General features: G+C 31.2%; 2 non-coding genes across 2 annotated transcripts; one reads left to right on the forward strand and one right to left on the reverse strand.

Moving 5' to 3' along the window:
• The first annotated feature begins 4,274 nt into the window (after positions 1–4,274).
• Positions 4,275–4,356, forward strand: TRNAS-UGA. The gene has a single exon. It is a non-coding gene; the product is annotated as a tRNA-Ser (tRNA).
• A 6,452-nt stretch (positions 4,357–10,808) lies between these two features.
• Positions 10,809–10,890, reverse strand: TRNAS-UGA. Its single transcript has one exon. It is a non-coding gene; the product is annotated as a tRNA-Ser (tRNA).
• Positions 10,891–11,368: the final 478 nt, after the last annotated feature.

The following is an 11,368-nucleotide window of genomic DNA, read 5'->3' on the forward strand; positions in this document are numbered from 1 at the left end:
TAGGCATACCGTCAAACATGGAAATAACATGAACGTAAACCTGTCGGCTCATGTATGTCTAGCGGCCTGTAGACTCACCGTCAAACATGAAAAATAACATAAACATAAACCTATCGGCTCACGTATGTCGACCGGCCAGTAGGCACACCGTCAAACATGAAACGTGAAAAAAAAATAACATGAACGTAAACCTGTCAGCTCACGCATGTCTAGCAGCCCGTAGGCACACCGTCAAATATTAAACTAGACTCGTTGGTCCTCTGAAATAAAACATGCATCAAGGCAAAACGGTAAACTGCCCTATTGGTCTATTCATGCATCATATACATAATATCAGTACTAATTAAAAATTCGAACATGCTCATAATACTCATAACTGTCATGCAACAAGTAAAACATAATGATAAAATCATATTTCAAGAGTCCATTAGTTAACTTTATAATTCTAGACTAGGTCGCCTGGCACAAAGGCACCGATAATAGTACCACTTACCTCAACTTGGTAAAAAATGCAAAACAAAATCTCCTTAGAACGTCTTTAGCACACTTGAATCAACCTAAAGTTGTTGCTTGATCCAAGACAAATTCCAATACTCGATTTAATTAGCCAATCTAATCATGAATTAAATCCAAAATTAATAACTTAATTTTCCCACTATTACTCTCAATCCAAAAGAATAACCATCTAACAACTTACAAAACTTACCAATCTTCATCAATTTTCTGCAAAACAAAATGGTCTCTAGCTTGATGGTCAATGCCTCAAAACTTCCAAACCTTGAATCTAAGTTTCAAACCAAAGAGAGATTACTAATTTAACCCAAAATCAAAGGAATGAACTTACCCAAGGTTTTCCTCAAAATTCCGGCAAAGATCGGGGCAGTGGCAGCCAACGGCGCGTTGACTTGTGGCTGTCATAGATAAGTAGCGGGTGTTGTTGTCGGACGACATAAATTGTTTAGGCTAGCGGCTGGTAGTGAGGGTCTTGCATGAGGAGGGTTTGCAAGAGTAAGAGAGAAGGGGAATTTTTAGTTTTATAGATTTTATTCAGCAGCGATTACGAACAAACCATAGCTTCAAACAATGATCAACCGTTCAAAATGAAACTCTATATGTCTCGAACAGACTGACCAAATTTGAGCACGATCCAACGGTTTAAACTTTGACAATCGACAATTTTGTGAAAGCTGTCGCTGAAAAATCGAATTGCTTTCTCCCCAATTTTTGACATCTTTTCACTCTCATTTAATTTCGAAAAAAATCTCAATTCTTTTTTTTTTTTAATTTTTAACAGATAAATAAAATATTTTATCACAATATCTCCAAAATATCCAAAGATTCTATTAAATTTATAAATCAATTAACTTTTCAAATTATCTTAATTTAGGCTTCAAAAACCAAAATTAAAGGCATAAAATCCATCAATTTGATACAAATTAAATCCTTCCAAATATTTAAATCAATTCAAAACCATATGAAATTAATTATCTCTTTAATTTTTTTTTTTAAAGTTGGCCCTAAAATCCAAAATCAAAGGGAAGAAAAATTCAATATTTTCAAGATAAACAGTTCGAATATCTAATCAATTTAACCAATTAAAGTTTTTCGATTATTTCAATTTAATCCCAATTTTTCAAATGAGAGGAAAATTTAAACTCAATAATTTTAGATAATTAACTTAAATTTTCCTAAAATTGGGGTTGTTACATTACTGTAACCCAAGCTTCATACATTGGGTTCAGGGACTTCACATAGGTGGAGCTCGAAGCTCCTTCTGCGGCTTAAGAGTCTACTTCACCAGGTTCAACAGCTGATGAAGTAGCAACAATGAACATAGGAGGACATACCTTAGTTCCGGATAGATGACCTTCAAGTCTGTATCCTTTCAGGATTGGAAGAGCTAGGTCTTCCATAGTATAAAGTTACCTCTCTTCAATTTGGTGCTAGTTATTTGATTTAGTAGTTGATTAAGGGGAGGTGTGTTGAATTTCGACGATTCAGTGGTCACGTAGAATCCTGTGACAGTGGCGTTTTCCATAGCAGCTCTGATAACAAGTTAGAAAAATAAAACGGATGGAAACAGTATTGTTTACCTCTTTGTTATGCACGATAGAGTCAGGTAGTTAAACGATGTAATATTGAACCTTATCGTTTACCTCGTCGTACTACACAATGGAGCCTTGGAACTTACACGATAATAAAACGAGTTATCGTTTACCTTTTCGTTGTATACGACAGGATTCGAGAGCTACACGATAGAGGCTATCGTTTACCTCTTCATTGTATACGATGGATGCTCAGCGCTAAACGATGAATGGAGTATTCAGTCCTTTAGCTAATCGTTGTATACGATGGAACTAAAATGCTAAACGATAGACAGAGAGCTTTTCAACTTTGCCTCTTCGTATTCTTTTTCTTACATTGAAAAAGGGTAGCTTGCCCAATTTATACACTGTTTCCTATTTTAGGGATTCAAAGAATTAAAAAAAAAATTATATACCAAATGACTAATGAAATGAGGACACATGGTCCAATACATGAAGAAATAATATTGTTTGTTATCACCCAATCCTAATAGAAATCTGGAGCATTAAAGGAATAATCCTTCATGACTCACCTCAGTGGCATGTATATTCTCTAACAGTGATGTCATCGTCAATTGTTTCCTAGTTGGGAGAAGAAGTCATGAGAAAGTCGAGAGAATAAGCCAAAACAGTAAGAACTTGATGACATCACCAGTTGTTGGTAGTCGTGAAAGTAGCCGTGAGTTTGTCATTTTGGAATTAAAGTACACCTCCCTGTGTACCTAATTACCCCACGCCCAAAACATGCATTTGGGTTTCAATAGTCTTTTTTTCTTTTTTTTTTTTAACTAAACGTAATTTGGGAGCAGAGGAATAGCAGAGGAGATTAAAAGTTTCTTCTTCTTCTTCTTCTTCTTCTTCATTGTGGTTTTGTTAACAGAATGATCTTTTATATCCATTTTATAAAATTTAAGGGCGTTCGGGACAAGAAGTTGGTTATTATAATTGAGTTATAATATTTTACATTTAGGGTGTATATTATTTTGGTTTGATTTATAATAATATTTGTTTGAAGTATAAACTATTTTTGTTTAAGAATGAAATAGTAAACATTATAGCAAAGAATATAAAAATGAGGGATATAAAATAATAAAAATTGTAGTAAATAGTAAATATTGTAGTAAATGAAAATTTTGAAATAATATTGACTTAGTTGGAAACTATAAAATAATATTTATTGTAGTAAGAGGTGGTTATTCTAGTTTTAGGATAATTATTGTCTCAAACACTTCATTAACTAAAAAAGTAGGTCTTAAAAATTTAGGACCAAAATGACATATTAGTAAAAATATCATCGAACCTCTCCTTTCAGTCGAGCTACTTCGTTCCTGCTCCTCGGACTGTTAGCTACGTACAAACTACAATACAGAAAGGATTCCCCCCACCCAAAATATATATATATATATATATATATATATATATATATATATATATATATATATATATATATTATACTATATTATTTCGGTATGTTGAATTGCATATCAATAATATGTTAAAAAGCCATGACTTTTAAAAGATATTTTTAGATCATTTTATCCTTTTAATTATCAATAAATTACAAACAGGCCATTACATACTTAAAATCATGTATGTACTCCGCAAAAATAAATGTATGTACGTTATTTAACTGCTTCCTAAACCGTTATAGTTTTCTTATTTAAAAAAGTTGTAACAATTTTTTTAATAAACAAATAATCACAAATTTAATGGTTATATTATAGTGGAAATTGAACCGTTTTGTTAAAATTCTAATGCATCCCTTTCTTAGTATAAAATGGAAGACACTTGCCATAAACTTTCCAAATTCTCCGGCTGGGATTTTATTTATTTTATTACTATTATTTTTATTTTTATTTTTATTTTTTTTTAAGGAACTCTAGGGATACTGCTTTTTTTAGTACAGCGAAGGCCTGAATTAGCTTGTAAAGATTTTTTTTTCTTGGCTGAATTTTGAATTTTTCTATATTTTACTTTTATCTATACACATATTACAATACTATGTAAAGCGTTGAATAGAAATAAATTGAGTAAAATCGTCGACGATAATGATAACCTGTCATAGTAAATATGATAATCACAGTTTATAATTTTTAATAATTGTTTATTGTTAACCATTATTATTTTAAATTTTGAATTCTCAATTTTGTATAGAATCTTTACAGTGATGCGTCGACTTTTGATCAAATGGTCGATATGTCCGAGTGGTTAAGGAGACAGACTTGAAATCTGTTGGGCTTGGCCCGCGCAGGTTCGAACCCTGCTGTCGACGTTTTCTTTTTTCTTTACCTTTTTTTTTAATATAATTTATTTAATTAATTCTTTCTCCCCTCCGGCCTACCGCCATCACCCTAAAATTTTCAGTTAGGTCTAGTTTTGTTTATAGGTTTCAAAATGTTCTATTTTTAGTTCAAAATTTAAATTTAAATTTTAATTGATCCATAGATTTCAAAATATTATATTTTTTTTTTCTTAATTTTATGTCGCCATCTTCGAGCCCAATCCTTCTGTTCGAATGTTAGATGTGTCGTCTATGATCTTTTCAAACCATCACCCTATTGGGGTTGATGCTCTAAATCTTGTGGTCTTGTAGTTTATAATTGTATCTGTACAAACAATTTATTTATCTAATAAAATTAAGAGATATTTATTCAATATTTAGTTGCATTAACCCAAAAACTAATACATTAAGATCTAAAGTTATCAACTCTAATTTAAACATAAATGTGAAGACATACAGGTAGATCATGTTTAAGTGATAACTTAAATAGTCTGTAGTAGATGGATAAATTTGGGTATCTTATCCTTGTGACACTACAAATACAACTCACTTTGTAGTTGTTATAATTGTTGTAAAGTATTACAAATGATCTGATTTTCATCATTCATGTGGAGAAATATAAGTAGGGGTATTCTATATAAAGATTTTATATAAGACTGGACCACGAAATGAATAGCCTCTCTATATAACATTGTTACTAGAAAAGACTTACATTTCACCAGGATGACCATATGTGACTTAACCTAAAACCTGAGTGAGTTGCGAACTTCGGCCTATGAAGGCAATCTTTTGACTTGTACGAGTGAGAGTGACCAGATTCTTTGACTTAATATTGTCGGAGTCAATGTCCTAAATCGAGTATATCTTGTAGTTTGTAAAGATAAAATATATATCTAATAAAATAAGAGGTATTCTATTAATGTTTAGATTGCATTAAATCAATCCAATAAACTAAGATCTAAGGTTACTTTATGAAACTTAAACATGTATATGGAAACATACAGGTGGATCACGTTTAAGTGATAACCTAAACGATTTATAGTAGATGAATAAGAATGGATATCTTATCCTTACGACACTACAAATCGGCTTTGTAGATGTTGCAATTGCAGTAAAGTGTTACAAATGGTTTGATCCTGATCGTTCATGTGGAGATATGCGAGTAGAAGTATTCAATACAAAAAGTTTGTATAAGACCGGACCGCGAAATGAATAGTCTCTCTGTATAACATCGTTACTAGAAGAGACCTACAGTGAGTTGTGAACTCCCGTCTATGAGGGAAATCCTTTGATTTGTATGGGTGAGAGTGACCTTGTTAGCTAACTCAGTAAGGCCACCATTTTGGGGACTTGTGGAACTGGGAACACAAGTACACAAGATGAAATTCACTCATTTTTCGACCTTAGGAAAAGTAGATAAATTGCTCCCTTAATAGCTAATTTCGGGTTTTGAACATTGAGGTCTCACCCTCTCACTAGCCCGAGAGGTGTTAGTTTATAGTTGGACTATAAATTATTAGTTTATAGTTGGACTAAAATTGTTTGTTCATTAGATGGATTGGTTGTATTTAAGTAGTTAGATGTAACTATAGGGGTAAAACAGTATTTTGACACAACTGTAGTTATGAGCAATTTGTTAAAGGTCGACACGCTGTTGATTGGTTATATCGTGGATACAGAAATAAATCTACAATGCAAAGAGTGCAAGTATCGGTCTTTAGTAGAGTGATCGATAGTTAATGAAAATTGATTAATTTAATTAAAGAGTTTAATTCATTAAGCTTATATCATTGGAGCTTCTAATCTTAAGTCCTCAAGATCCTCTTGTTAACTCACTAAAGGATATAAAAGAGAAATGATTTGAATTGTTCAAATCGATTGCATATTAATGAGATTAACCTAATATGGTTAATTATAGATTAATTAAGAGATAAAAATATTTGAATAAGATTCAAATATTAAAGAGATGTATACATATAAATATGTGATAATTATATGTTGATTAATTATATATTAAATATGATTTAATCTAGTCGTTTAATGGATTAATTAATGGTTAATTAATTAATTAACTAATTAATTTTTGAAAAGTAGAGATAAATAAACATGTGATGTTTATTTATTTATTAATCAATTATATATATTAAATTAGATTTAATATATATGTTATTTAATTGTTGAACTAATTAATTAAATAAAAGTTATTTAATTAAATTAGAACTAGAGTAGAAATAGGAAAAATTAGGAGAAGGGGTCACCCATCCTCTCTATAAATAGGTCTTCATGGCCCATGTTTATGATACAGTTGAATTGAGAATTTTGAATCCTAGTCTCCTACTACTTCTCTCAAAATCTATTTTCTTTTTTCTACTACTTCTTCTTTCTCTTCCAAGTCTTGGAGACCACACATCCAATTTTTTAGATTCTAGAGAATAATAAGGTTTCACTTACGGTATGTCCCTTGATCATTGAAGAGACATTTCAAAGAAGACGCGGAGAGAGTCGTGAAGAATTTGGGAATCTACAAAGGTAAGGTGTAGCTCTTCCTTCTTTTCTTCTTTTAAATGCATGCTAATCTTGATTATGTTATTATTTTTATAACGTATTTTGTTTATGTAAAATCGAAAACAAAATTGCAAGGTGATCACACACTTCTGCTTGGGATTTGATCCCTTCAAATATGCCTACCCTTTTGGTAATTGGGGAACTGGGAATGCAGTTACACAAGAAGGAATTCACTCAATACCTTCTATTAGGGTAAGTAGAGAAATTGCACTTTTAAGGGCTAATTATAGGGTTTGAACAATGTGGTGTCACACCCTCTCCTCACTCGAGAGGGGTTTGGTTATAGTTGGACTATACCTAATTGTTCATTAGAGAGATCGGTTGTACTTAAGGGGTAAGATATATCTGTAGGTGCAAAACAGTAATTTTGGCTTAGCTGTACTTACAAGTAATTTGTGAAAGATCAACGTATTGTTGATTGGTTATATCCAACGAATATAGAAATATATCTATAATACGAATAGTGCAGTTGTCGATCTTTAGTGGAGTGACCGACAGTTAATGGAAATTAATTAATTTAATTAAAGAGTTTAATTAATTAATCTTGTACCATTGAAGCTTCAATTTGTAAGTCCATAAGGTTTGCTTGTTAGCTTAATAAGGATCAATGAGAATTGAATTAATTTTTTGATTAATTTGAATTGTTCAAATTAATTAAAGGAAATTAATTATATGATATATAATTAATATAATGTATATGTTACATTATAATATAAAGTTTTAAATGAGAGAAATAAATACTTGAATATGATTCATATAAAAATTATAGGTTAAAATTAATATGAATACTATTCATAATAATTCTATAGGTTATATGAGAGATAATAAACCATAAGTTATATTATATGTAATATAATATAAACTATAGGTTATGTGTTATATTTGATATAACATATGGTTTATTATTTATATATATTAAATTAGTTAATATTAATTAAAATTAAAAATTTGAAATTTCTCTCTCATATACCAATGTGAAGGTGGTTTTCAAAGAATAAAGAATATAATAATCTTCTTTTAAGATTTGGATCTAGAAGTTTTGCTCTTTGTGTTCTCTGCGTTTTGCTCTCAAAAGAAAACTCTCCCCTTCCAAAATTAATCATTGAAGCCCACAACTCTCTACGATTTTCTACCTTGAGAATAACGAGTATTCGCTTATGGTGGTGTCCGATTTTTTGAAGTTCTATCGATGTGTTCGTAAGTTCAAGGAAAAGTTCCAATTCATTTTTTACTAGGAGAGGATTCGTGATGAACTTGGTCTTCAAGGGTAAATGATCCTCTAATCCCTTCATCCTCTCTAATTTTTTTCTATGAAATCATGCTTAATTAGGACGGTTTAATCCTAGTTTTGTTCTATGCATTATTCATGTTTTGTAAAATTAAAATTGGGGCAATGATCCATCCGTTGCGGGTAGTTACCTACTTCTTTCACGCTTAACAGTTAGTTCACACGTTTTATGCACAATTCGTGGCCTTCACTACTGTGGGTTGGTTTCGGTTGATAGCAGCCTGTCGTGCACTGATCCAGACGTCATTTCATTGCAGGTCACCATCAACCCCCATGTTTTAATTGTCTTGGGTAAGATTGTGATTATTTTGGTATGTTGGAAGATTTCTTCCGAAGGATTTCAAGTACTAACTTGGTTGTAGTTTTGAGCTTTGTTGGATTTTGAATTAACCATAATATTTTGGTTATTAGGTTGAAGTTTCAAGATGTTTTGAGATGTCATCCAACCTATAAAGCACATACATAGATACGGCTACACGATACGAATACGATCAGATACGACAATTGGTCAATTTCTAAAAAATTAAGATACGGATACAACTAAGGGTACGCCATTTTTTTTATATATTTTTTAATTTATATATTTCTAAAAAATGAGGATACTAATATTAACCCTGAGCTAGCTATAAACTCTTATTTGTTCGGGATTATCCTTTAATCTGCAAACAGTGAGAGTAGTCCAACAACACTTCTCAATAAGCCTTTCATTTTGGGGATAAGACCGGGTGAATAGCTAGGGACATAGCCTTGAAAGATGGAATTCACTCCTACCCGATTTAGGGTTAGCAGATAGGTTGTTCTTTTAAGTACTGATTCCAGGTCTTGAACAATCGAGGCCCCGCCTTCTCATGATAGAGAAAGGATTTGATTCATAGGGGTTATGAATCAAAATTTTTCATTAGAGGGTCAGTAGGAACTTAAGGAACAAGATGTATTCACAGGGGTAAAACGATTATCTTGACTTAGCTGTGATTAAGAACAACCTATGAACGATCGACTTACTGATTATGATTATATAAAGTGGACATAATATATCTATAGTGAGAGGAGTTCAACTATGAGCTATAGTGGAGTGACCCATTAGTTAACAAATGGGGGTTAATTTGGTCTAATGAGTTTAGCCGATTAATTTCGAATTGTTGGAGCCCATGATTTGTAGGTCCGCGAGGTCCCCCTATTAGCTCGTAAATGGATAAGCTTTAGAGTAGCTTGATAAATTAATTTGAAACGTTCAAATTAGAATTAAACAGAATAGGAGAATTTATATTTAAATATGATTTAAATATATGAAGATGGATTTGTGTAAAAATTAATTTAATATTTGATATTAAGTTAATTAGAATTATTTAAATGATTATTTATTAATTTTATTAGAAAATTGATTTATGAAATTAATTTTATAAAATTAATAATGCTTTCAGTTTTAAAATCAAAATTGATTTTGAACTTATTTGATTTTTGGAAAAACTGAAAAGTTACAAAACATGCACAAAATGGAAAATTGACTTTTTCCATTACCCATCTTCTACTTGCTTACACAAATACCACTTCCCTTCTTCACATTTACTCCAAGCATCACTTGCAAATCATGCAGTGATCTTGTTTATATGTTCATCTGCAATAAATAAAGAAGATTGGAGTGAATTTGATGCATGCATTCTAAAGAGATTTTACAAAAAGGTTCTTCAAACACGCTGGTGCAATGAGCTTCTCCTTGTTTTTCCATTACTTCAAGTTGTTCCTAAGTCCCACAACTCGTTCTAAAGCTTCAAAAGGATACTGGGGAAGATCTTGAGGTGGTTCACGGTAGTTTTTGAAGAAGACAACTGCTGTTGATCAAGATCTTGAAGAGTTCTACAAAGGGGACTACAAACCCTCTTATAGTAGATGAACATGCTTTAGTTTCTACCAAAATTAATGAATTTGAATGTTTATTAATCCTTGTTGCTTCCGCTACATGTTAATACACTCTTACAATTTTGACCTAAAGACGAAGGGAGGTATTTATAGAAAAAATTGTAGCGTCGCAACGCTGGAGTTGTACAACTTCAGAGCGTTGCAACGCTGCACATTCTGCCTTAGAGGGTCAGGGTAGAGCGTCAGGCTAGCGTTGCAACCTTGTGACAGTGCCAGTTTCGTAATTTTCACTCTTTTGAAGTCTGGCTGCTAAAATCACCTCCAAATTGCTTCAAATTAGTCCCATTTGACTCCGATATCTTGGTTCTACCTCCTCGATGCATGATACCTACAAAACAAGATAATAAGTACATAAAATCTATTAACTAATCTAAATTAAGTTAAAAATAATAACTCTTCTTGAGAACTATCATATGCCAATATAAAATTAAGAAAAAAAAATTATTTTGAAATTTATGGATCAATTAAAAATAAATTTAAATTTTGAGCTAAAAATAGAACATTTTGAAACTATAAACAAAAGTAGACATTTGCCAAAAATTTCCTCTCCCCTCTATTTTATTATTAATTGAATCAGTATAATGTTTTAGGGGTGATGGCGGCAGGCATGAGGGGAGAAAGAATTAATTAAATAAATTATATTAAAAAAAGGTAAAGAAAAGGAAAAAGAAAACGTCGACAGCAGGGTTCGAACCTGCGCGGGCGAAGCCCAACAGATTTCAAGTCTGTCTCCTTAACCACTCGGACATATCGACCGTTTGTTAAACGGCATGGTGTAATGCTAAAATCTGTAAACAAAATTGAGATTTCAAAATTTCAAAATTTCAAAATTTGACTTTTAATCAAAATCATAATTGTTAACAATAAAATTATATAAACGCTCGTTATCAAGTTTACTATGACAGGTTGTCATTATTATCAATTGGCTCATAGTACATTTTATACTATTATTTACATTTTTTATACTTTTTATTTTTAAAATTTCATATATAATTCCATAATTGGGAATCCATCCATAAAATACCATTTTATAATCCACTAGTCAAATGAAAATATAATGTGGGTAGGCAAACATAATTTTTATAATACAACCCATTACACAAATCATTCTATAAATAAAATAAATTATTTTTTTAGACTGTTTTTAAATATAATAAAATGAATTGAAATATTTATAAATATAGTGATATAATTTAAAATATATATATACCAATTTAATATAAACATCACAAT

This window comes from Benincasa hispida, chromosome 4 (genome assembly GCF_009727055.1).
Source record: "Benincasa hispida cultivar B227 chromosome 4, ASM972705v1, whole genome shotgun sequence".
NCBI classification, from domain to species: domain Eukaryota; kingdom Viridiplantae; phylum Streptophyta; class Magnoliopsida; order Cucurbitales; family Cucurbitaceae; genus Benincasa; species Benincasa hispida.